We start from the raw sequence: 26,221 nt of genomic DNA, 5'->3' as shown, positions 1-26,221 counted from the left end.
TTACCTTGCTGGTGCAGAGGTTTGTCACTGTAAACAAAAGCAAGACACTCTGTACGGTTCTCACTTGCAAGCAAGGGAAGTCCAGCAAGATGTTCAGCCGACTTCAAACTGGCTCCCCTTGCAGGCTCTTTTATTGACTACCGTGGGTTACACAAACACGGTCAAACTGGTTTAAACTGGTTACACAATGTAAAACCCATGTAGTGTGCCATAAAAGTTAAGGCACTGTGTGTGTGTGTGTGTGCATGCATGTGCGAGCAAGTGTGTGTGTGTGTGTGTGTGTGTGTGTGTGTGTGTGTGTGTGTGTGTGTGTCTCTGTATATGTGACTTCCTGCCACACAATATATGCTTACAACCGTTTAACCACATTTCCTAGTTATCCACAGGTCATCTCCCCACACCCGTATATGGGTTAACTTTCATGGTTCACCATATACAAGCATAGGCGAACCCCTAAATGGAGAGGAGGGAACATCCTTTACCAGATAAGGAAACCAGAACCTTTAGATGGAATGTGCCAGCAGTTAAACTTTATAGCATCCAACATGTGGGGGAGGAGAATATCTGAACATGCAGTTTAAGTACAACAATGACAACTATTATCAAAATCAACCTAACATTAATGACAGTAGAGGAAATAAAACGAGGTTCACCACATGTCAACAAGATGATTATAGTATTTGGAAAAGATTGAGCAAGTATTGTTTTGCAGGTGGAAATACAGCTTAAGGCAACAGTTTTGCAAGTATATAATGCCTAACCACTTATCCCTGCATTCGACAGCAACTGCTTATTTGTGTTATATACATATTTGCTTCCATATATATCCATATAACTAGAACATGTTTTAACATGGTGATGCTCTGAATTTTACTTAGATTGGAAATATGAATATAAATTTTAATCTTACAGTATGTGTGTGTCTGTATGTGTATGGGATTAAAAACTCAAAGCTTCTCAGCATGATAAACAGGATGCGGGCCTTTAATGTTGCGAAAACACAATCTAGTCTGCTAATGAAATTGTGTTCACACCTAGTTTGGTTTCGCCTCTGGAGGCGGCCATGAGAACAGACCACATCTGAGGTGAAGTAACATTTGGCGTGGGAGATCAGTGTGGGCACAGAGTCTATTTAAAAGCCAAGGACTGTCTTGGAGATAGACTGCAGGAGCTTGATTTTATTCATTATTGTGTTGTTTACTGTCATACTCTAGTGTGGGAGCTCTAACTATCAAGGGAACTGAATTACACTCTGAACTGCAAGATGAAAGTCTTTCTTCTCATGATTTTATACTTGGTCAATTGCTCTGTTGCTGTAAGTACAAAAATGTCTAAATAGTTTTATTTGATATTTATTGTCAATTTTTATCCCATATCAAAACCCTTTCTGTTAATATTTAAAACAAATACATTATTTATGTTTTTGTAGAGGCGCCATCATTCATGCAGCAGTGGGTCTGACAGTAGTGAGGTAAGACATAAATAATGCCATAATTGTTTGTAAAGAACACAGTAATATAAATTTTTTTCAATGGTTTTGCAGAGTGGCCAACACCCCTGGATTAGACCTTCATTCAATATCTGTACTCTGTTTCCGATTCTATGTGTGCAACCACCTATTCAGCCATCAACATCAACCACAACACAGACTTCCAGGACCACAATCATGTCTACCACTACAGCCCCGAGGGGAGACAGTAGTTGAATAGCATTGATCTGGAAAAAAAAACAAAAAGTAGCTGATACTACTTTGGTTTGAACTTTCCAACATAAGCAGCACAAAGCTGCATAATAATAGGGAAATTGATGCTGTGAGAATTATGTCTGTTTTTTACATTTTGTTACCTTGAAGCCAGAAATGAACCAAATTTTATTGGCATTCAAAAATGTGTTTGCATGTTTTCACATTTCAGTATTGCAGCATCCTTCAACCTCCCTTTACAATGTTATATATGTTTTGTTGATCCTACTTATTTGAATGTTTTGTTTAATTTAAAAAAAAAAAAACCTTATATAACCAGTGAGGTTGTATGTTGCACTGTGATTTGAAACATTTAAAATTTAGAGAGGCATTCAGTCAGCAAGGTAATGATGAGTTTTGTTAGAGACTAGGCTTCCAGACATTAGTGGGAGGGATGCTGACGACATGCATGCGTAATATCCAGTCAGCGGGTACACACAACACCAACCCTAGATCAACACAGCTTAAGTGAGGGATGATTGCTGAGCTGTTAATGCATGGCTCTGTGCTTCATGAGTTAAACACATAGTACTGCTTTATTTCTTCTTAACACACCCTCTTCAGCAATATTTTCACTGATTGCACAGCACTGCTTGCTCCGCTGATTTGACAAAAAAAAGTAATTAAGATTGTCATTAGCATACACCCTTTTAACACAGCTAGTATGGTCTCTTACTTTCTCTTTGATGTGACGTGTGCATGAATGTGCATTATAAATGTAATCTCCTGTTTTGTGGATGTCTGCCTAATTTGCAAACTTGGTTAATTTTGTAAACCAGCTGGCAACCAACTTTTAAAGTATGCACTGAATTATATGTATTTTTCATAATTGTTGTATTTGATGCTTTGATGGGTTTTTTTCAGAATAAATTATAATTTGAAAAGAGAACCTTGTTGTGGGATACTGCACTTTTTAATCTATCTATTGATCTATCTATCTATCTGTCTATCTACATAGTTAGACAGATACTGCTATTACTAATAACAATATATTATTATTATTTGGATCCTGTACCCAAATTGCCCCTTGTCAGTAATTTTTATGTATGCCGTTTTAGCGTATGATGTTGCAAACAAAATGTTGTGTCAGTTTAAAATGATGGAAAGATATTACTTTATCAAATGTGAAAAAAATGTGTGGTCATACGTAATATCTGTGTTTCCTTTATTTTGTTATTGAGTGTTTGATTAAAGAAGGTTGATTCAAGGTGATCTACAAAGGAATTTTTTTTTAAACAGAACAACTAAAAGTCAAGCTGGATAGAATTTATACATATTATAATTACTTGCTCTTCAATTTTCTCTCACATTTCAAATACATTTAGTGCTAAGTTAAGCATTTGAGCTCATCTTCAAATTAATTTTAATATTTGAATCAACATATATGTCATTAATGTGTAGTTTGTCATTTTTTTTATGTCTTACATTAACTTATCAAGTGTTCATTTTTATGTCTGTTGCAGCTTCAGTTATTTTTCATGTCTGCTTTTTAAGATTCTTTTTTTGCACATCACACATTCTTGGTTTGACCATACTGCAATTACAACAGCGAGACACTGACACATCAGCCACATCAGCCACACCCGTAGGTGCCCGTAGTAGCAGGAAAACCACAAGGCCTCAACTCTCATGCGTTTGTTTAATTATTTCAAGAGACATTACACCATCATAATTGAAGAAAAACATGCCGTTTAGGACAGTGTTATATGTTTAAAAGTAACCTAGTCAGTTTTGAAGATTAACAATGACTAACACTGAGCAGTGCTGATTTTCTAACACTGGAATATTTCTAAAATTTTGAGTTATTTTCCAGTGTTAGAAAATCAGCACTGCTCAGTGTTAGTCATTGTTAATCTTCAAAACTGACTAGGTTACTTTTAAACATATAACACTGTCAAAAGTGTTAATTTAACACTCAGTGTTGCACTGTGGCACACATCCTAATGTTGTGAAAAATGCCCTGTAAATTGCACTAATGCCAATCTGGAAAATCCCCCTGGCCCTGTTCAGAGGTGTGGACCCATATAGACACTCTCTAGTGTTAATTTAACACTGGAGATTTTGCTGTGTAGAATCACATTAAACATCAATCACTGTTAAAATTTAGAAACCGAAAGCCATTTTTTATTTCTGCATACCTGCTGATATTTTTTTAGTGCTTTTAGAAGGCTTTGAGGTGGCAGCCATCACAATTGCCTGTTTTCCTTTAGTACCTACCCCCGTTTTTCCAGTAGGTTATAGTACCATGTAGTTTTTCAGTAACTACTGCACCAAGGTTCCAAGTCATCCAAAGTGATCAGAAAATTTGACATAGACTGAATGCCACCAGGTGGCTGGTCAATGGTGTCACTCGATAAGTTATGAGTGCGCCTCCTTCGTGAAAATCCAAGCCATCATTTGTGAAACTCTGAAATGTTTGAAATAGCGACCAAAATTAACAGCGTGATCCCTGAATTGAACACTAAAGTATAGACTGAGCAGCAGGCATTTTGTCACCTTGACGTCCATGCTTGCTGTGGCATTTATATCACTGGATGCTCGGCTGCATTGCTATAGTGACCCCAGGCACAGTAGGTGATACTCAATTTCAGTGAACAACTAGATGCCCTAAGTCACTTTAAGCGATTTGAGTAGGTACAAATGTAAAAATGGCTTACGGTATGCAATTTATCAGTTCCAAAAAGTACAATTGTAGAAATACCTTGCATCTCCAGGGCCAATCCGAGTCACCATAATTATAGTCTATTTCTTCGCCTGGACTTATGTCTCTGCTTGCAAATAAGCATAGATGGGGCTTTCCATTGATGTTTAATATTTTCATCTTACACTTGGACTGATGTGGTTGTCGTTGACAAGTCTGCCTAATGACCCATCTTCTTGAGATGCATCCACACTGTGGGGTTAGGCAAAAAAGTATTAGCTTAACTAGTTGTTAGGAAGCTTTTTTTTCATAAATCAAAAGCAATGTGTAATTTAATCTTAATCAAACTACACTGATATAATACGCACCACCAGAGTTTTCCATCAAACTTGAATTCAAACATGAACACCTTCAGGCTGTCATGATAAACTCTGTGTCTCCGCTCACATTCTTCTTTTGTTATGAGTTTACCTCTGTATTCCAAAAAAGTCTCCTTTTTGGAATGGAACAGTCGTGAAAATGCCCCGACCTGAATTGCAGAGGCATACCAAGTGAGTGACAAAAGACAAAGTGACAAACTCCAAATCTAATCCAAACTAAAGACCAACTTACCTTTGAAGGCATTTATGTAGTGGATATCAAGTCCCAGTTTGTCCCTTCCAGCAGAAACATGACAGACTGCATCCTCCCGTGGAGGAATGCGTCTCCTTCGCATGTTCTCCTGTACGTTTTGATTGGCTGTATTACCAAAGCATATAAGTATTACGATTATCGTCATCATTGTCATCATCATCAGTAGTAGCAGAACTAGCAGTAGTGTAGTTTACAGCATAAACACAGCTGACTTATTCATAGTCCTAATTTATGCCTTCTTTTAAAATGTTAAAGGCCTAGTACTCAAAATGGCGACATGTGACATTTCTGTAATGGCGACTGCAGAGAGTGATACAAGTACTGAGAAAGCTTAGGCATCAAAACTGTAAGAAGTTTTTTCTTCAGGCATATAAATAAATACACGACTAAATACACTTATACCCTTGCTTTTATTTTAGGGCTGTCAGCAGAATGGACAGACATTGGACAAACTGCCCAAAATTAGCTAACAGCGACATCAGGGATTTTGACTCGACTGCGCTGGTTTAATTGTTAATCGCGTTAGTCACGATGTCGGCATTAACACGTTTAAGCCACAATAATGCTTTAACACCGAGTAAATCCTAACACGGGTTAGCCCGCTTTATCGCGTTGACGCGGTTAGTCTCAGCCCTTTTATTTACTCAATGACAAACGCTGGGGCCGTTTTACTTCTTCAAAGACTCACTAACAGTCCATAAAGCATAAATTAAACCAGTTTAATATAGGCCTGTGCACCTATAATTTGATACAGTATTAAAGTCATGGTGCATTTTACATTAAAAAAGGCTTACCTTTGTGTTTTTAATCCGTCTTCGTATTGCCGTCGACATACACTTGTTAAAGGGCACGCGCGCGAAAGTTGTGGCGCCGTTTCCTGTAGGTACCGCCTATATATAGCCTACCAATCACAATGACTTCCGGCCGTGTGTATTGAAAATGTGTATTAAATTGCAGTACCTACACACATCCACTCTAACTCGAAACGTCGCTGTGCAATACACTGGAATACACAAAAATCAGGTGAGGGGTATAGGTGGACTTTTAAGAAAATCAGAAAATCTTTTAATTATAGTTTAATAAATGAATTTACACTACAGTTTAAGCAAATAGGTCAAAAGATAAATAATGACCTCATAAGAAGTAGAAAAAATTATTATTTAGACACTTAAAAATGCATTTACAAGTCATGTTTTAGGGGGACACATGAATACACAGCAAAAAGTCAAATGTCCCCGGAGCCCAGGTACAGCGCAGGTCAAATGTCAATCCATACCACATAGACGCACTCACACACACACACACACACACACACACACACACACACACACACACACACACACACACACACACACAGACACAGGCAAGGTACTCTTTGTGTGTATGAAACGTCATATGTTAATGAACCTATGCATATTCATGTAACCACAATAAAAGGAGTGCTATGGGGAACCTGGCTGAGAGTCTGACGGAGGTCAAGTGGGTGGAACGACACTTGGCTCCAGGTAGGTCTCCCTCATGTTATTGGGTAATGATCAGACAAAGTGTGTGTGTGTGGGGGGGGGGGTTGATTTGGGAGAAACTGCATGAACAAGGAGATGTTGTTTATATTGACTAGAATAATCTGTTTGTTTTGTTTTTTTTTTACTTTTTTTAAGACCGAGTCACTCAGAAATAAGTACGTAAATAAACCAAAAAAATCCCAGTGCAATTTAACATAGGTTTTTATTCATTGTTTGTTCGTTTTCAATTCATCCTTTGGCAGATAGCTGTTGGTTAAGGAGCAGCTTATCGTATAGCAGCAAGAAGCAAAGCAAGGAGCGTTGAATTCTGCAGAAGTGCTGGATTCTGTAGAAGAGGTAGTAGCAGGGTAAGACGATTTAGGGAAGTCCCAGTATTCTGCAAGAGAATCAGTAATATATATTATTACATGTGATAATGCATTCTCTGGTGAATAACTTCTTAGAGATATGTAAAATCAGAGAGTCAAGTGTCTAATGTTCAAACCTAGAAAGACAAACATGAGACTCACCCGCTCCCTAGATGAAGAACGTGCATCGCGCTCGTGTGCTGAGTCATTCTGTTTAAAAACAAACATGCAAATGAATTGTTTGGATATGAAGATAGGAGCACTGATACAGTCTCTGGTTACACAGTTACACACAGTGCAAGATATTCATATATTACAGATAACATCACTAGCACAGTCTACAGTCATATTACACTTACAGGATTTGCCAGAGCAAGGCTCAGCAGGCATCCAGCAGAACACAACCTTGATCATGGTTTCAGTGATTTCACCTGTTAACAATATTTCAGATGAGATGTGGTCAAAACCATCAGCAAAATCACCAGTCAATCAACATTATACTGAAAACACAGAAGCAATAAGAGATTGATGAGAAATGTTACCGTCAGGTCTTCACAACTTCAGCAGACTGTCTCAGAGATGTGGATGATTGTGGTAATGCTGTACTGACAGCAGAGCTTTTTATACACAGTTGCAAGAGATGATTTAATCTCATTTGCGTAACTGTTGGGAAATGTTCTTAGAAAACATTCTCATCTTAACAAGGGTAAACACAATTGGGCAACAATCAGGGACACACCTGATTAATCTTTTTGCTGCAACACAGTGATGTGAGATGACCAGGTATGAGTCACATACAAACATAACTGTTGTTTGTGTATGTTCCTTTAAGTATAATTGTCTACCCTTTAAAATGTAGGGGTAATGGTCACCAGGTTGTATCTATCTATATCTATCTACTGGCTTTTTAGAAAATGTAAAGAAACTAGAAAATAATCAGGTGTTGTATATTACCACTGTTCCGGGGGTGGGTCTGTGACCCAGCATTTTGTGTTATTTTATATGTTGATTTCTTATATTAATAATATGTTAAATTCATGTGCTATTCTTTAGTAATGGGATAGTTGAGTTTTCTTTTATTCTGTTAAGTTCTATTATTATTATTTAAAATGGTTAAAATCACACAGGTGTATCACGTCAGGTGCACAGGATCAGTACATCGTTACCCAGCATTATAAAGGAGTCTTGTCCTATTGAAACCTCAGATTTAGTTTGGTATGCTCCTCACTTTTGAAGTGTTGAGGTGAACGCCATAGTGAGATCTAATAACTGTCTGACGCCCTAAGAAAGAAGACTGTGGCCACCTATGAGTCTGGTAAGGGATTTAAAAAGATCTCAAAAGAATTTGACATCAGCCGTTCCACCATCTGGAAAAGTATTTACAAGTGGACGACATTCAAAACAACTGTCACCATGCCCAGGTCTGGCCCTCCAAGCAAATTCACCCCCAGAGCAGACCGCAAGGTGCTCAAAGAAGTCATCAAAAAGCCTAAAATGTCATCACTGGAACTACAGGAGGCTCTGGCTGCTGTCGATGTGAAAGCGCATGACTCTACTATAAGAAAGAGACTACACAAGTTTGACTTTCATGGGAGGTGTGCAAGGAGGAAACCTTTGCTCTCTAAGAGAAACATTAAGACCAGACTGAAGTTTGCCCGGACAAACGTAGACAAACACCATGACCTCTGGAATAATGTTCTTTGGACAGATGAATCTAAAGTGGAATTATCTGGAACCAGAACAGTAGACATGTTTGGCATAAACCAAATTCAGCCTTGCAAGAAAAGAACTTCATACCAACTGTGAAGCATGGAGGTGGCAGTATCATAGTTTGGGGATGCTTATCTGAGGCACCACCTGGCCAGCTCACCATCATTGAATCCATCATGAAGTCTACTGTGTGTGAGCAGTGGGGCAAACTTTCTTCTGATCGGTGTCAGAGGCTGGTAAAAGGCTACAAAAGGTGTCTCACTGAAGTTATATCAGCCAAAGGTGGCAACACTAGTTATTGGGGGGGTAGAGTGTCCTAACTTTTTCCTCCATTAAAATACAAATTTTTGGGTTTTTTTGTTTTGTTCTGTTTTTTTTTTGGGTTTTTTTGGATGTGTAAATTTTTCTTTATTTTTGTTATTTTTGTTTAATTGCAATTAAGTTGCTTACTTTTCCAGTAATACATGAAAACATGATTGGACAGTGATATGTGAACATTTCTTAATAAAGAGCTGATAATTAATTGCGGTGCCCTTATTTTCTCACATGACTGTTGTAAAAGTACCAGACACACACGATGATTGTGCTCACTATTATTGCGTTTTCTTGACAGTTGTGAACTCGAGGAAAACAGTCTGTTCCAGTCGAGCTCTCTCTCTCCCCGCTCAACTCTGGCTTCACTATATAGAGAAATAGAAAGAGACTCCATCATCAGTCAATCACCACCACCTGTGGCTCACCCTCCTCCCGGTACTGACCCCTTGAGCTCACTGCACCACTCCTCCCCTGCAGCTGCACCAGGGACCACACCTCAGCCACAACTGTATTTCCTATGTAACGATTTTAAAAGATCATTTTTTTATTTGTTTGGCTGAATCTGTCAGTACATCTTTATTGTCTTCATTATCTTCTTTTTTTTCCAACACTTATTGGTTCCACAATAAGTGGAACCATGCTGAAGGTATTTCTGCTTGGATGTTTCCTATGCCTCACTCTAGTTCAACCTGTAAGTATTATTATAAGTGATTATACCTATAGCAGATACTACTTGAATATGCAAATACAAGTAATACAATACTTAGGAATTTTCTACAGATTGTCAATGTGTATGAAAAGTGTGGTGGCGCTCACCACGGCTGATATGAGGTGAGTACTTTCTTTATCCTCCACATTTAAATCACACATGAACATCATGTTCTGTAAAATGTTTGGATTTTTTTCTCTCTCTACACATCACCACCGACCCCCATCCCCCAGCGATGTTAAAGACTCATTGCCTGCTATCACAAATGCTTGATTGAATTTCTTGGAGTCAAAAGTGACACAACCAGTTATTAGGTTTAGGGTGTAATTACCTTTTCACACAGGACCACGTAGATTTGGATACATTTCTTCATTCTACTGTTTCTATGTCATGAAATACACCTTTTGAGATCTTTTTTTGTTTTAACTCAGGATGTAGTAGCATAATTTTCAAACAATAAGTCAACTATACCATTACTTAAGAATAGCACATGACTTTAACAAAATAATAACATAAGAAATCAACAATATAAAATAACACAAAATGCTGGGTCACAGACCCACCCCTGAACGGTGGTAAAATACAACACCTGATGATTTTCTAGTTTCTTTACATTTTCTAAAAAGCCAGTAGATAGATAGATAGATAGATAGATAGATAGATAGATACAACTTGGTGATCATTACCCCTACATTTTAAAGGGTAGACAATTATACTTAAAGGAACATATAGAAACAACAGTTAGTTTTGTATGTGACTCATACCTGGTCAATCTCACATCATTGTGTTGCAGCAAAAAGATTAATCAAGATGAGTGGATGGTGGGGTGGGTGCAGTTTTCTCTGTGGTGGGGTTAGGTGGACTGTCCCGGGGTCTGTGGGGCCGGGGGGCGCTGCTGCGCTGGGCCCCGGTCTGGATGGGCCTGGGCCCCCTTTCCCTGGCGGGTCGCGGAGTATGGGAGTGCCTACTGGGGTCAGCGGGGGAGCTGGCCCCATGGAGGGGTCACCTGCCCCTCCCTTCCTTCCCTCCCCATCTCCAGCTGCCTCCCTCTCCCCGCTCCACCACAACCATCCACACATGCAGGGCCTTGGAGTAGGGGTATGTCACCAGGGTGCAGAGGAGGCTACCCCCCCCCGTCCCCTTCTGGCTGCCTCTGCCTCAATTTTATCCCACAACTTAGACATTCACATTACTCACACTCTCATTACACATACATATAGGATCTTGGGGGTGGGCACGATACATGGAGTCCAAATTACCATCAGGGTGTACACCTCACCCCTGGCGTCGTTGCCCACCTCTCAATTTTAAATACACGTAGAGGGCTAGCAGGAGGGACTATGCGCTTACCTGCTGCTCTCTGGCAGGTAGCACCATACCCTCCTGGGTTTTAATTGCACCTTAGAACACACATGCATCAACACTACAATGAGCGGGTGGAGGGAGGTTTGGAGTCTTCTCTCACCCCCGTTCTCTGCGGCCTGCTGGAGCGGGGGGGCTAGGAGGAGGAGTTGGCCGTCCGACTGCGGTCTGGAGTGTGGGGCCTCCCTGCTGCTGCGGAGTCGGGGCGATCTGCCTCTCCCCACCGCAGGGAAAAGGGTAACACCACCTGGGTCTGGGTGCAGTTCCCCCCTCCAGGGGCAAGGGTACCTAGACCCGGTTCGTAGAGTACGCTTGGGGAGTGTGATCGTGTGTACAGCGTCTCTTTATGTCTGTCTCCACGTTGGTTGAGTGTGGAGTAAGTGCATATGAGAGCATGAGGGTGGGAATGGATGTTTGTGTCTGTGTGTGCCTGTATGTCTGTGTCTATATGTCAGGTTGGGTATCAGACGCCACCTCTCTGGGGACATCTCAGGCCCTCCAAGGTTTGGAGGCCTATCTCCACCCACCACCACTTCCCCTGCCAGTGGCGGACTCACTCAGGTGTCGGTGCGTTGGTGGTTCTTTGTGTCTGGGGGTGGGCGTCCGGGTACACACCGGCTCACTCCTTGGCGGCCGCTTATCGGGGCCTGGAGCCTGGGGCTCGCTCGGGCCACTTCGGAGGTGGGGTGCCCCCGGCCTCTCGGCCTGGGGCTCGGTCACTCAGGCACAGCTGGCTGCCGGCAGAGCACACGGGCGCGTCACTGCAACTCCCCCTGGCTTCTGCTCCGCGGCTGCTGAGTGAGCCCTCATCTGGGACTCTCCTCAGCTCTTACTGGGACAGTGACGCGGCTGCCCCTCTGTTGGTCTTCCTTGGTCTCTTGTGTTCTGGGGGCCTCTGGATGTCTGGAGTTTTGATCTCCTCCATACCTGCTTCATACCCTGGAGGACGGGGCTGTGGCTCCCCACACTCCCTAGCAGATCGTTACATGGAGAAACCTTTGGAATGCAAGCATGCTGATCCACACAGGTATGCACACAGGTGTACACACGGGTATTCACAGACGCGGACTACAGCTTTCTTGGCTGCTGCCTCAAAGCACATTGTGCGCTGTCTATCTTGCGTGCTGCACAATATCGTTTATTATTTAGTATCTACTGATATCTACTGCTAGCTAATTTATTGTGATGGTGCCGTTTTTTTTATTATGTTGCTCTTTGTTGTTTGCTTTCTCTTCTGTTTTTTTTTCTCCATACAGGTGACCCAGGTGTTTTGTTTTTTTTGTTTGTTTTTTTTTTCTTTCTTCCCCCCCTTCTCACCGTCTCTTCTCCCCTTTGGTTTTCTTTCTCTCCCTCTCTTTCTTTCATTCTCTCTCCCTGTCCTAGCCCCCAGTCATGTCTGTCCCGTTTGTAGCAACTGAAAATAAAATAAATTCATAATTATAATAAAGGTCAATCAAATGGACCAATATGGCAAGGCCATGATGATCCACTTGGTAAAATAAATCCGCTTGGCATCTTTCTTGGCCTTAAGACAACAATTCTGATGGCTAAAGATCCAAACGGGACACAAAAAAAAAAAAAAAAAAAAAAAAGATTAATCAGGTGTGTCCCTGATTGTTGCCCAATTGTGTTTACCCTTGTTAAGATGAGACGTTTTTCTAAGAATTACAATTTCCCAACAGTTACGCAAATGAGATTAAATCATCTCTTGCAACTGTGTATAAAAAGCTCTGCTGTCAGTACAACATTACCACAATCATCCACATCTCTGAGACAATCTGCTGAAGTTGTGAAGACCTGACGGTAACATTTCTCATCAATCTCTTATTGCTTCTGTGTTTTCAGTATAATGTTGGTTGAATGGTGATTTTGCAGATGGTTTTGACCACATCTCATCTGAAATATTGTTAACAGGTGAAATCACTGAAACCATGATCAAGGTTGTGTTTCTGCTTGGATGCCTGCTGAGCCTTGCTCTGGCAAATCCTGTAAGTGTAATATGACTGTAGACTGTGCTGGTGATGTTATCTGTAATATATGAATATATCTTGCACTGTGTGTGTAACTGTGTAACCAGAGACTGTGTCAGTGCTCCTATCATATCATATCCAAACAATTCATTTGCATGTTTGTTTTTAAACAGAATGACTCAGCACACGAGCGCGATGCACGTTCTTCATCTAGGGAGCGGGTGAGTCTCATGTTTGTCTTTCTAGGTTTGAACATTAGACACTTGACTCTCTGATATTTACATATCTCTAAGAAGTCATTCACCAGAGAATGCATTATCACATGTAATAATATATATTACTGATTCTCTTGCAGAATACTGGGACTTCCCTAAATCGTCTTACCCTGCTACTACCTCTTCTACAGAATCCAGCACTTCTGCAGAATTCAACGCTCCTTGCTTTGCTTCTTGCTGCTATACGATAAGCTGCTCCTTAACCAGCAGCTACAACTGCCATAAAGGATGAATTGAAAATGAACCAACAATGAATAAAAACCTATGTTGAATTGCACTGGGGTTCTTTTGTCATTTATTTAAAGGATTATTGAAAATCAGTGCTTATTTTTGTGTGACTCTGTCTTAAAATAAGATTAAAAATCTTGTTGTGCCAACAGTGCAGTGTAGCTAGCTGAACGCTACTTCTTCACTACGTACAACTCTGGATACTGTAGCTCTTCTGAAAAAGAAAGGCTTCAATCAGTACCTGATTCCCTGGTATACCTCTCAAATTTGCACCTTAAAGCACATAATGTTGCTTGTTTTGCTTTAGTTTTTCTCTTTTCTAAACTGAATCTTGACTTTTTCTTTAGTCTTTCTGCTCACTGTTGTGTTTGGTAGCTGCAAAATAAAGTTCATCAGTGAAAATCAGGCAGACACAAAATTTGTTTTGGGTTTTTCACAAACACCTTTTTATTGTACAGTTTGGCCCATAATGTCACGGTCCTGGGTCGGATCGACCCAGCATTTTGAGTTCCTTATGCTTTGGTTTATTTTTGAATTATGAATCTGTGTTTCAGTTATTCTGGTATGTTTTTGCATTATGACTAAGGTTCAGGTTGTATTTTGTTATTATTGCCGGTTTAGTTCAGCGTCTAGTCTGTCTTACTCTGTCGAGTCCGTGTCCTAGTAAAGTGTGTCTTGTTTCCTGTTTTACTTTGAAGGTTCATGTTCCTGTCTTTGTCAGTGTTTCTAGCTTTGTTCCCCCTGTCTCGTTAGGTCTTATCCCTCCCAGCTGTGTTCCCCTTCTGTCTTTAATTCCTTGATGACTCCTTCAGTGTGTTTAAGCCCAGTGTGTCTTTGTGTCAGTGTGGTGTCGTTAACGTCTGTTCGTCCTCATACCACTCTGTGTGTTCTGTTTGCCTGCCTGCTAGTTTATTTGCATTCCAGTCTAGTTAGTTCTTTGTTCAGTCTGCATTCCCACAATAAAGCCGAGGGTTTTGAGTTCACCTGTGCCTCTGTGAGTCCTGCTTTTGGGTCCACCTTTCCTGCCTGCCTTCACACAGCCATGACACACAAGTTTTTGGACAAAGCTTTTGTCATTTTTCCTGAATTTTTCCTACTGAAAGTAGCTGTACATAAATCAAATCAAAATCAAATCACTTTTATTGTCACATCACATGTGCAGGTACATTGGTACAGCACATGTGAGTGAAATTCTTGTGTGCGAGCTTCACAAGCAACAGAGTTGTGCAAAATACAATAATGTAAACAAGCAAAATACAAGAATGGCTACATCTGAAACTAATAAATATATGTACAATATATAATAGTATATGCATTTCTGGATGTGTATACTAAATATTTTTCTACGTGTGTGTGTGTGTACACATATTTTACAAATTTAATAGAGTAAACAATAAATAAAATATATAAAATAAAATATACAGAGTGAGACATGTGCAAAACAGTGGCGTTACTGTACAGTATGGAGTGCATAATGTTAAAGTTCCAGTAGTGAAGCTGAGGTGTCTATGAAGTGTTCAGCAGTCTGATGGCCTGATGGAAAAAGCTGTCTCTCAGTCTGCTGGTACGGGACCGGATGCTGCAGAACCTCCTTCCTGATGGAAGTAGTCTGAACAGTTTATGGCTGGGGTGACTGGAGTCCTTGATGATCCTCCCCACTTTCCGCAGGCACCGCTTCCTGTAGATGTCTTGGAGGGAGGGAAGCTCACCTCCAATTATCCGTTCAGAGCACCGCACTACTCGCTGGAGAGCTTTGCGGTTGTAGGCGGTGCTGTTGCCATACCAGGTGGTGATGCATCCAGTGAGGATGCTCTCAATGGCACAGTGATAGAAGGTCCTGAGGATGCGGGGGCTCATGCCGAATCTTTTCAGTCTCCTGAGAAAGAAGAGGCGCTGCTGCGCCTTTTTCACTGTTTTGTTTGTGTGTACTGACCACGTAAGATCCTCAGCCAGATGTACACCAAGGAACCGGAAGCTGCTCACTCTCTCCACAGCAGCGCCGCTGATGGTGATGGGGGTGTGTACTTCTCTGCACCTCCGGAAGTCCACTATCAACTCCTTTGTCTTTGCGACGTTGAGGGTGAGATGGTTGTCTTGACACCAGTGGGTCAGGGCGCTGACCTCCTCCCTGTAAGCTGTCTCATCACCATTGGTGATAAGACCCACCACTGTAGTGTCGTCCGCAAACTTCACAATGATGTTGGAGTTGTTAGTGGCCGTGCAGTCGTAGGTGTAGAGTGAGTACAGGAGAGGGCTCAGTACACACCCCTGTGGAGCACCAGTGTTCAGTGTGACGGGGGATGAGGTGATGCTGCCCAGTCTGACCACTTGGCGTCTGTCAGACAGGAAGCTAAGGATCCAGCTGCAGAGGGAGCTGCTCAGTCCTAGATCCTGCAGTTTCCTGTCCAGCTTCGAGGGAATGATGGTATTGAATGCTGAGCTGTAATCTACAAACAGCATTCTCACATACGTGTCTCTCTTCTCCAGGTGTGACAGGGCAGTATGTAGTGTCAGGGCTATGGCATCATCAGTGGACCTGTTGTGGCGGTATGCGAACTGTAGAGGGTCCAGTGAGTCGGGTAGTGCAGAGCAGATGAAGTCCCTGACCAGCTTCTCGAAGCATTTGCTTACGATGGGGGTCAGGGCTACAGGTCGCCAGTCGTTCAATGAGGAGATGGTGGAGGATTTGGGTACAGGGACGATGGTGGCCATTTTGAAGCAGGCTGGGACTACAGACAGAGAGAGGGAAAGGTTGAAGATGTGCGTGAACACTCCAGCCAGCTGAGCCGCGCATGACTTGAGGACGCGGCCGGGAATCCCGTCCGGACCAGTAGCTTTGCGTGCGTTCACCTTCCTGAAGCACCTCCGCACATCCTCCTCAGACACAGTGTGCGCACTGACGTCATCCGCGGTGCGCACACTGTCCGGTCTCTTGGTGTTCGCTGTGTCGAATCTAGCGTAGAATACGTTTAGATCCTCACACAGAGAGGCCGTGGTCTGCGGTGTGCTGGTTTTCCCTCTAAAGTCTGTGATCGTGTTTAGTCCCTGCCACATACTCCGAGGGTTGTCAAACTGTTGCTCCACCCTGTCCCTGTACTCACATTTGGCTGCTTTGATCGTCTTCCGGAGTTGGTAATGTGCGTGTTTGTAGTCCGATGTGTTCGCGGAGGCAAAGGCGGTGCTCCGTGCCGCGCGAACATCTCCGTTAATCCAGGGTTTTTGATTTGGGAAGGATTTAACTGTTCTGGATGGGACGACATCTTCCACGCATTTCCTGATAAATCCGCAGACTGAGTCTGTGTATTCATCAATGTCCCTAGCAGCCACGTGAAACATTTCCCAGTCCGCGTGATCAAAACAGTCCCGCAGCGCAGACTCCGATTGGTCCGTCCAACAGTGCACCGCCCTCCGGGTTGGAGCTTCCTGTTTCAGCTTCTGCCTGTAGGCGGGCAGGAGCAGGATGGAGCGGTGATCTGATTGGCCGAATGGGGCGCGGGGGAGGGCTTTGTACGCATCCCGGAAAGAGGTGTAGCAGTGGTCGAGTAGCCGATCTCCACGGGTGTTAAAATGGATGTGTTGGTGGAGTTTGGGTGAGACTTTCTTCAGGTTTCCCTTATTAAAGTCTCCGGCTGTGATAAACGCTGCCTCTGGGTGTGCGGTTTCCTCGCTGCTGATCGCGCTGTACAGTTCCCTGAGTGCTCGGTCAGTGTCGGCTTGTGGGGGAATGTAAACAGCTGTAATAATCACTGCTGTAAATTCCCTCGGTAGCCAGAATGGCCGGCACTTAATCATCAGGTACTCCAGGTCCGGTGAGCAGAAGGATTTGACCGGGTGCACGTTCGCATAATCACACCAGCTGTTGTTGATCATGAAACACACACCACCGCCTCTGCTTTTCCCAGTAAGATCCTGTGACCTGTCCGCGCGATGCACGGAGAACCCCGGTAGTTGTATTGCGGAGTCCGGTACCTTGTCCGATAGCCAGGTTTCTGTGAGGCAGATCACGCAGCAGTCCCGCATCTCTCGCTGGAATGAGATCCGTGCCCGAAGCTCGCACAGCATGTTCTCCAGAGACTGCACATTAGCCAGTAATAAACTGGGTAACGGTGGTCTGTTAGTGCGCCGTCTCAGTCGAACCAGAACGCCAGATCTTCTCCCTCTGCGTCGGCGTTTGCGGCCTCCAGGGCCAGAGAACAAAGGCGTCTCAGGTGAGATGAATGGGGGGTCTGCAAACGGAGCATCCGTGTTGCAAAACTTGAACTCCGGAAAGTTATAAGAAAGACCGTCTTTTATGTCCAGTAAGGTTTGTCGGTCGTACACAAGGAGACATGTGCTACTCGCGAAAAAATGAAGGAAAAGTAAAATTAAACACAGAAAAAAGCTGTTGTTTGGGGGAGCTCGCGACAAGGCTGCCATACTCGGCGCCATCTTTAGCGCCAATGTTACATCTGTGCGATGATTATGGGCAATTTTTTCTTCAATGTTTAAAATTTTACACGTGAAGAAATTCACAAAGTCATCACTAGTTGACGTTAAACGACTGTTGGCTCAACAGAGCCCCGGGTTTTCTCAGTCTGGCTGGAGTGTTATAGAGAAACCTAGTGTTGTTCTTATTTCCATCAATCAGTGATGAATAGTAAGATGTTCTCTAGTACCACCATCACAGGACTAAACCCACCATCACAGGACTGAATGACTACAGACCTGTCGCCTTGACGTCTGTGGTCATGAAATCCTTCGAACGACTGGTGTTAGCCCATCTGAAAGACATTACAGGCCACCAGCTGCACCCTCTGCAGTTTGCCTACCGGGCAAACAGGTCGGTGGATGATGCAGTAAACATGGGGCTGCATTACATCCTGCAACACCTCGACCGCCCGGGAACTTATGCCAGGGTCCTGTTTGTGGACTTTAGTTCGGCTTTTAACACCATTGTGCCTGAACTTCTCTCCTCCAAACTCTCCCAGCTCAGCGTGTCACCAGCTACCTGTCAATGGATCACCAGCTTCCTGACAGATAGAAAGCAACAAGTGAGGCTGGGGGAGATCACCTCTGAAACTCGGTCCCTCAGTATTGGTGCCCCTCAAGGATGTGTCCTCTCACCACTACTGTTCTCCCTCTACACTAACGACTGCACCTCCAAGAACTCGACTGTTAAACTCCTAAAGTTTGCAGATGATACCACTGTCATTGGCCTCATTCAGGATGGTGATGAGTCTGCATACCAGCAGGAAGTTGAGCGACTGGTACTCTGGTGCAGTCAGCACAATCTGGAGCTGAACACTCTTAAAACTGTAGAGATGACAGTGGACTTCAGGAGACATCCCTCAACTCTGCTCCCCCTCACCATATCAGACAGCCCTGTGCCGACTGTGAAGACCTTCAAGTTCCTGGGTACCACCATCTCCCAGGACCTGAAGTGGGAGACCAACATCAACTCCATCCTCAAAAAGACCCAGCAGAGGATGCACTTCCTGAGACAACTGGGGAAGTACAGTCTTCCACAGGAGCTGCTGATCCAGTTCTACACTGCGGTCATTGAGTCTGTCCTGTGCTCCTCCATCACAGTCTGGTATGGTGCAGCCACTAAACAGGACAGGAGCAGACTGCAGCGGACTGTACGGGCAGCAGAAAGGATCATCGGCACCCCCCTGCCCTCCATCCAGGATCTGTACCTCTCAAGAACCAGGAAACGGGCAGGAAAAATCATCGCAGACCCCTCACACCCTGGTCACAGACTTTTTGATCTGTTGCCCTCTGGCAGACGGTACAGAAGCCTGCAGACCAGGACCACCCGACATAGGAACAGTTTCTTTCCCCTCGCCATCTCCCTTCTAAACAGTTGACCTGTCACACTGCTCCCACTGCCAGACTGCAACTGCACCTTATGTACATTCTGTAATATTCATTCCACCTCATTCATTTCTGTATTTTATGTATATAAGTTTAGATTAGTTATTTATAGTTGGTTTACACAGTGTTGTGTGTGTATGTGTATGTATGTGTAATGTGTGTATATATAGACACGTGTGTGTGTGTGTGTGTGATTTACATTGCTGTGCTTGAGAGCCACCATCTACCGGAACCAAATTCCTTGTATGTGTCTGCACATATACTTGGCCAATAAACACGATTCTGATTCTGATTATTATATAGCCGTTTTTTATACAGATGCAAACTGGCTTTCCAGGCTGAACGATGATCTTCAAATTAGTAAGGTACAATTTCTTCTGCAGCATACGAGTTACAGCGGTCCCTTGCTATAATGTGGTTCACCTTTCGCGGCCTCGCTGTTTCGCAAATGTTTTTTGGTGCAATTTTACATGGTTTGTTTTCGTTTTTGTTTGCACAGCGCATTGTGTTCTGCGTCCAATCTTGTGCCGGGTTTCCTGTACAGTACAGAATTTGTTCAGCTTGTCAAATTTACAAACATCTTCGATCGCTAGCAGTGTGACTCTAAAATGCTGTACTGTATGTTTGTAAGTTTTCTCCCCAACAAACACAACAATGTTGATGAAACGTTTTGCACCGTCAAAGGCACCTGCGGTAGCACCCAAAAGGCAGAGGAGGCTGCTAACAATCGCACAAAAAGTTGGACTTCTGGACATGCTAACGGAAAGTAGAAGTTACCGTATTTTCCAGATTATAAGGCGCATTAAGCGAAACAAAGCAGTCAGAAAAGTCAAACTTTACACAACTCATTCTTCTTGCTTCCTCTACTTCCGTACCATTGATGCATTAATGTTGACTTCTCTTGCAGCTGCTCTATTCCCATGTTGTAGACCTGAAAACAGTTTTTTAGCCTTGATTTCATTCTGGAATACTAGACTTATTTTTCTACAAAGGTTTGAACTTTGAGTGTTTAAACAAGAGAGAAAAGTGTAAAGATGTTCATGCTTGTCTGAGAAAAGTGTATAGTGTGTAGTGAAGGGTTTTACAGCCTTAAAACAGCTATAATAATTGTAAAAAAAAAAAAAAGAGAATACAGTTGGCTACTTCAGGGATTTCAGCTATCGCAGGTTATTTTAGAACGTAACTCCCACGATAAATGAGGGACCACTGTATCAGCTTTAGGGTGCACTGTTAGATTTGTATTGTTCATTGTCATTTATGCTTAGAAATATTTACTCATATGCTTAGAAGTGTATATAATCATTTGTAGATTGAAAGAATGTCTCATCCTAGGAGGTCTGTAACAACTCTGTGTAGCATGAAGAGGGAGGTGTGTTCACTCCTCTACAGAGTGTTCTGGCAAAGATCACACACCTCCTAGGAGAGGTCGTATCTTCTCTTGCTGATATATGGTATAGCAAACACACGTATATCTGTTTGAGTGTAAGAGCCTTTTGTTTAGATGGACCACTAGACTCCTGGCACTAGACCACTAGACTTTGGGGAGCCTTCATGGGGTCACACTCTGACCCACACACACACACACACACACACACACACACACACACACACACACACACACACACACACAGGCAAGGTACTCTTTGTGTGTATGAAACGTCATATGTTAATGAACCTATGCATATTCATGTAACCACAATAAAAGGAGTGCTATGGGGAACCTGGCCGAGAGTCTGACGGAGGTCAAGTGGGTGGAACGACACTTGGCTCCAGGTAGGTCTCCCTCATGTTATTGGGTAATGATCAGACAAAAGTGTGTGTGTGTGTGTGGGGGGGGGGGGTTGATTTGGGAGAAACTGCATGAACAAGGAGATGTTGTTTATATTGACTAGAATAATCTGTTTTGTTTTGTTTTTTTTTACTTTTTTTAAGACAGAGTCACTCAGAAATAAGTACGTAAATAAACCAAAAAAATCCCAGTGCAATTTAACATAGGTTTTTATTCATTGTTTGTTCATTTTCAATTCATCCTTTATGGCAGTTGTAGCTGCTGGTTAAGGAGCAGCTTATCGTATAGCAGCAAGAAGCAAAGCAAGGAGCGTTGAATTCTGCAGAAGTGCTGGATTCTGTAGAAGAGGTAGTAGCAGGGTAAGACGATTTAGGGAAGTCCCAGTATTCTGCAAGAGAATCAGTAATATATATTATTACATGTGATAATGCATTCTCTGGTGAATAACTTCTTAGAGATATGTAAATATCAGAGAGTCAAGTGTGTCTAATGTTCAAACCTAGAAAGACAAACATGAGACTCACCCGCTCCCTAGATGAAGAACGTGCATCGCGCTCGTGTGCTGAGTCATTCTGTTTAAAAACAAACATGCAAATGAATTGTTTGGATATGACAAGATAGGAGCACTGATACAGTCTCTGGTTACACAGTTACACACAGTGCAAGATATATTCATATATTACAGATAACATCACTAGCACAGTCTACAGTCATATTACACTTACAGGATTTGCCAGAGCAAGGCTCAGCAGGCATCCAAGCAGAAACACAACCTTGATCATGGTTTTAGTGATTTCACCTGTTAACAATATTTCAGATGAGATGTGGTCAAAACCATCAGCAAAATCACCATTCAACCAACATTATACTGAAAACACAGAAGCAATAAGAGATTGATTAGAAATGTTACCGTCAGGTCTTCACAACTTCAGCAGACTGTCTCAGAGATGTGGATGATTGTGGTAATGCTGTACTGACAGAAGAGCTTTTTATACACAGTTGCAAGAGATGATTTAATCTCATTTGCGTAACTGTTGGGAAACTGTAACTCTTAGAAAACATTCTCATCTTAACAAGGGTAAACACAATTGGGCAACAATCAGGGACACACCTGATTAATCTTTTTGCTGCAACACAGTGATGTGAGATTGACCAGGTATGAGTCACATACAAAACTAACTGTTGTTTGTGTATGTTCCTTTAAGTATAATTGTCTACCCTTTAAAATGTAGGGGTAATGGTCACCAGGTTGTATCTATCTATATATCTATCTACTGGCTTTTTAGAAAATGTAAAGAAACTAGAAAATAATCAGGTGTTGTATATTACCACTGTTCCGGGGGTGGGTCTGTGACCCAGCATTTTGTGTTATTTTATATTGTTGATTTCTTATATTAATAATATGTTAAATTCATGTGCTATTCTTTAGTAATGGGATAGGTGAGTTTTCTTTTATTCTGTTAAGTTCTATTATTATTATTTAAAATGGTTAAAATCACACACAGGTGTATCACGTCAGGTGCACAGGATCAGTACATCGTTACCCAGCATTATAAAGGAGTCTTGTCCTATTGAAACCTCAGATTTAGTTTGGTATGCTCCTCACTTTTGAAGTGTTGAGGTGAACGCCATAGTGAGATCTAATAACTGTCTGACGCCCTAAGAAAGAAGACTGTGGCCACCTATGAGTCTGGTAAGGGATTTAAAAAGATCTCAAAAGAATTTGACATCAGCCGTTCCACCATCTGGAAAAGTATTTACAAGTGGACGACATTCAAAACAACTGTCACCATGCCCAGGTCTGGCCCTCCAAGCAAATTCACCCCCAGAGCAGACCGCAAGGTGCTCAAAGAAGTCATCAAAAAGCCTAAAATGTCATCACTGGAACTACAGGAGGCTCTGGCTGCTGTCGATGTGAAAGCGCATGACTCTACTATCAGAAAGAGACTACACAAGTTTGACTTTCATGGGAGGTGTGCAAGGAGGAAACCTTTGCTCTCTAAGAGAAACATTAAGACCAGACTGAAGTTTGCCCGGACAAACGTAGACAAACACCATGACCTCTGGAATAATGTTCTTTGGACAGATGAATCTAAAGTGGAATTATTTGGACACAAGAACAGTAGACATGTTTGGCATAAACCAAATACAGCCTTGCAAGAAAAGAACTTCATACCAACTGTGAAGCATGGAGGTGGCAGTATCATAGTTTGGGGATGCTTATCTGAGGCACCACCTGGCCAGCTCACCATCATTGAATCCATCATGAAGTCTACTGTGTGTGAGGAGTGGGGCAAACTTTCTTCTGATCGATGTCAGAGGCTGGTAAAAGGCTACAAAAGGTGTCTCACTGAAGTTATATCAGCCAAAGGTGGCAACACTAGTTATTGGGGGGGTAGAGTGTCCTAACTTTTTCCTCCATTAAAATACAAATTTTGGGGTTTTTTTGTTTGTTCTGTTTTGTTTTTTTTGGATGTGTAAATTTTTCTTTATTTTTGTTATTTTTGTTTAATTGCAATTAAGTCGCTTACTTTTCCAGTAATACATGAAAACATGATTGGACAGTGATATGTGAACATTTCTTAATAAAGAGCTGATAATTAATTGCGGTGCCCTTATTTTCTCACATGACTGTTGTAAAAGTACCAGACACACACGATGATTGTGCTCACTATTATTGCGTTTTCTTGACAGTTGTGAACTCGAGGAAAACAGTCTGTTCCAGTCGAGCTCTCTCTCTCCCCGCTCAACTCTGGCTTCACTATATAGAGAAATAGAAAGAGACTCCATCATCAGTCAATCACTACCACCTGTGGCTCACCCTCCTCCCGGTACTGACCCCTTGAGCTCACTGCACCACTCCTTCCCCTGCAGCTGCACCAGGGACCACACCTCAGCCACAACTGTATTTCCTATGTAACGATTTTAAAAGATCATTTTTTTATTTGTTTGGCTGAATCTGTCAGTACATCTTTATTGTCTTCATTATCTTCTTTTTTTCCCAACACTTATTGGTTCCACAATAAGTGGAACCATGCTGAAGGTATTTCTGCTTGGATGCTTCCTATGCCTCACTCTAGTTCAACCTGTAAGTATTATTATAAGTGATTATACCTATAGCAGATACTACTTGAATATGCAAATACAAGTAATACAATACTTAGGAATTTTCTACAGATTGTCAATGTGTATGAAAAGTATGGTGGCGCTCACCACGGCTGATATGAGGTGAGTACTTTCTTTATCCTCCACATTTAAATCACACATGAACATCACGTTCTGTAAAATGTTTGGATTTTTTTCTCTCTCTACACATCACCACCGACCCCCATCCCCCAGCGATGTTAAAGACTCATTGCCTGCTATCACAAATGCTTGATTGAATTTCTTGGAGTCAAAAGTGACACAACCAGTTATTAGGTTTAGGGTGTAATTACCTTTTCACACAGGACCACGTAGATTTGGATACATTTCTTCATTCTACTGTTTCTATGTCATGAAATACACCTTTTGAGATCTTTTTTTGTTTTAACTCAGGATGTAGTAGCATAATTTTCAAACAATAAGTCAACTATACCATTACTTAAGAATAGCACATGACTTTAACAAAATAATAACATAAGAAATCAACAATATAAAATAACACAAAATGCTGGGTCACAGACCCACCCCTGAACGGTGGTAAAATACAACACCTGATGATTTTCTAGTTTCTTTACATTTTCTAAAAAGCCAGTAGATAGATATATAGATAGATACAACTTGGTGATCATTACCCCTACATTTTAAAGGGTAGACAATTATACTTAAAGGAACATATAGAAACAACAGTTAGTTTTGTATGTGACTCATACCTGGTCAATCTCACATCATTGTGTTGCAGCAAAAAGATTAATCAGGTGTGTCCCTGATTGTTGTCCAATTGTGTTTACCCTTGTTAAGATGAGACGTTTTTCTAAGAATTACAATTTCCCAACAGTTACGCAAATGAGATTAAATCATCTCTTGCAACTGTGTATAAAAAGCTCTGCTGTCAGTACAACATTACCACAATCATCCACATCTCTGAGACAGTCTGCTGAAGTTGTGAAGACCTGACGGTAACATTTCTCATCAATCTCTTATTGCTTCTGTGTTTTCAGTATAATGTTGGTTGACTGGTGATTTTGCATGATGGTTTTGACCACATCTCATCTGAAATATTGTTAACAGGTGAAATCACTAAAACCATGATCAAGGTTGTGTTTCTGCTTGGATGCCTGCTGAGCCTTGCTCTGGCAAATCCTGTAAGTGTAATATGACTGTAGACTGTGCTAGTGATGTTATCTGTAATATATGAATATATCTTGCACTGTGTGTGTAACTGTGTAACCAGAGACTGTGTCAGTGCTCCTATCATATCATATCCAAACAATTCATTTGCATGTTTGTTTTTAAACAGAATGACTCAGCACACGAGCGCGATGCACGTTCTTCATCTAGGGAGCGGGTGAGTCTCATGTTTGTCTTTCTAGGTTTGAACATTAGACACTTGACTCTCTGATATTTACATATCTCTAAGAAGTCATTCACCAGAGAATGCATTATCACATGTAATAATATATATTACTGATTCTCTTGCAGAATACTGGGACTTCCCTAAATCGTCTTACCCTGCTACTACCTCTTCTACAGAATCCAGCACTTCTGCAGAATTCAACGCTCCTTGCTTTGCTTCTTGCTGCTATACGATAAGCTGCTCCTTACCAGCAGCTACAACTGCCATAAAGGATGAATTGAAAATGAACCAACAATGAATAAAAACCTATGTTGAATTGCACTGGGGTTCTTTTGTCATTTATTTAAAGGATTATTGAAAATCAGTGCTTATTTTTGTGTGACTCTGTCTTAAAATAAGATTAAAAATCTTGTTGTGCCAACAGTGCAGTGTAGCTAGCTGAACGCTACTTCTTCACTACGTACAACTCTGGATACTGTAGCTCTTCTGAAAAAGAAAGGCTTCAATCAGTACCTGATTCCCTGGTATACCTCTCAAATTTGCACCTTAAAGCACATAATGTTGCTTGTTTTGCTTTAGTTTTTCTCTTTTCTAAACTGAATCTTGACTTTTTCTTTAGTCTTTCTG

At 41.9% G+C, this 26,221-nt stretch overlaps 5 long non-coding RNA genes across 5 annotated transcripts; 3 read left to right on the top strand and 2 right to left on the bottom strand.

The window, feature by feature from the left end:
• The first annotated feature begins 1,095 nt into the window (after positions 1-1,095).
• Positions 1,096-1,729, top strand: LOC120728924. The gene is made up of 3 exons (XR_005694824.1): positions 1,096-1,315; positions 1,430-1,471; positions 1,544-1,729. It is a non-coding gene; the product is annotated as an uncharacterized LOC120728924 (long non-coding RNA).
• Positions 1,730-6,756: 5,027 nt separating this feature from the next.
• Positions 6,757-22,086, bottom strand: LOC120728921. Its single transcript, XR_005694821.1, has 5 exons — positions 22,007-22,086; positions 21,822-21,895; positions 21,621-21,668; positions 21,299-21,484; positions 6,757-6,771 (listed from the first exon to the last, which is right to left on the bottom strand). It is a non-coding gene; the product is annotated as an uncharacterized LOC120728921 (long non-coding RNA).
• On the bottom strand, positions 6,802-7,442 carry LOC120728923. The gene is made up of 4 exons (XR_005694823.1): positions 7,428-7,442; positions 7,245-7,316; positions 7,048-7,095; positions 6,802-6,914 (listed from the first exon to the last, which is right to left on the bottom strand). It is a non-coding gene; the product is annotated as an uncharacterized LOC120728923 (long non-coding RNA).
• On the top strand, positions 12,721-13,503 carry LOC120728922. The gene is made up of 4 exons (XR_005694822.1): positions 12,721-12,784; positions 12,896-12,969; positions 13,125-13,172; positions 13,307-13,503. It is a non-coding gene; the product is annotated as an uncharacterized LOC120728922 (long non-coding RNA).
• A 2,083-nt stretch (positions 22,087-24,169) lies between the features above and the next one.
• LOC120728920 lies at positions 24,170-25,841 on the top strand. The gene is made up of 6 exons (XR_005694820.1): positions 24,170-24,184; positions 24,274-24,324; positions 25,076-25,196; positions 25,309-25,382; positions 25,538-25,585; positions 25,720-25,841. It is a non-coding gene; the product is annotated as an uncharacterized LOC120728920 (long non-coding RNA).
• Positions 25,842-26,221: the final 380 nt, after the last annotated feature.

This window comes from Simochromis diagramma, unplaced genomic scaffold, assembly GCF_900408965.1.
Source record: "Simochromis diagramma unplaced genomic scaffold, fSimDia1.1 OVJJ01000302.1, whole genome shotgun sequence".
NCBI lineage: Eukaryota > Metazoa > Chordata > Actinopteri > Cichliformes > Cichlidae > Simochromis > Simochromis diagramma.
The sequence above is the reverse complement of the archived record's forward strand: the minus strand, read 5'-3'. Positions and strand labels throughout refer to the sequence as shown.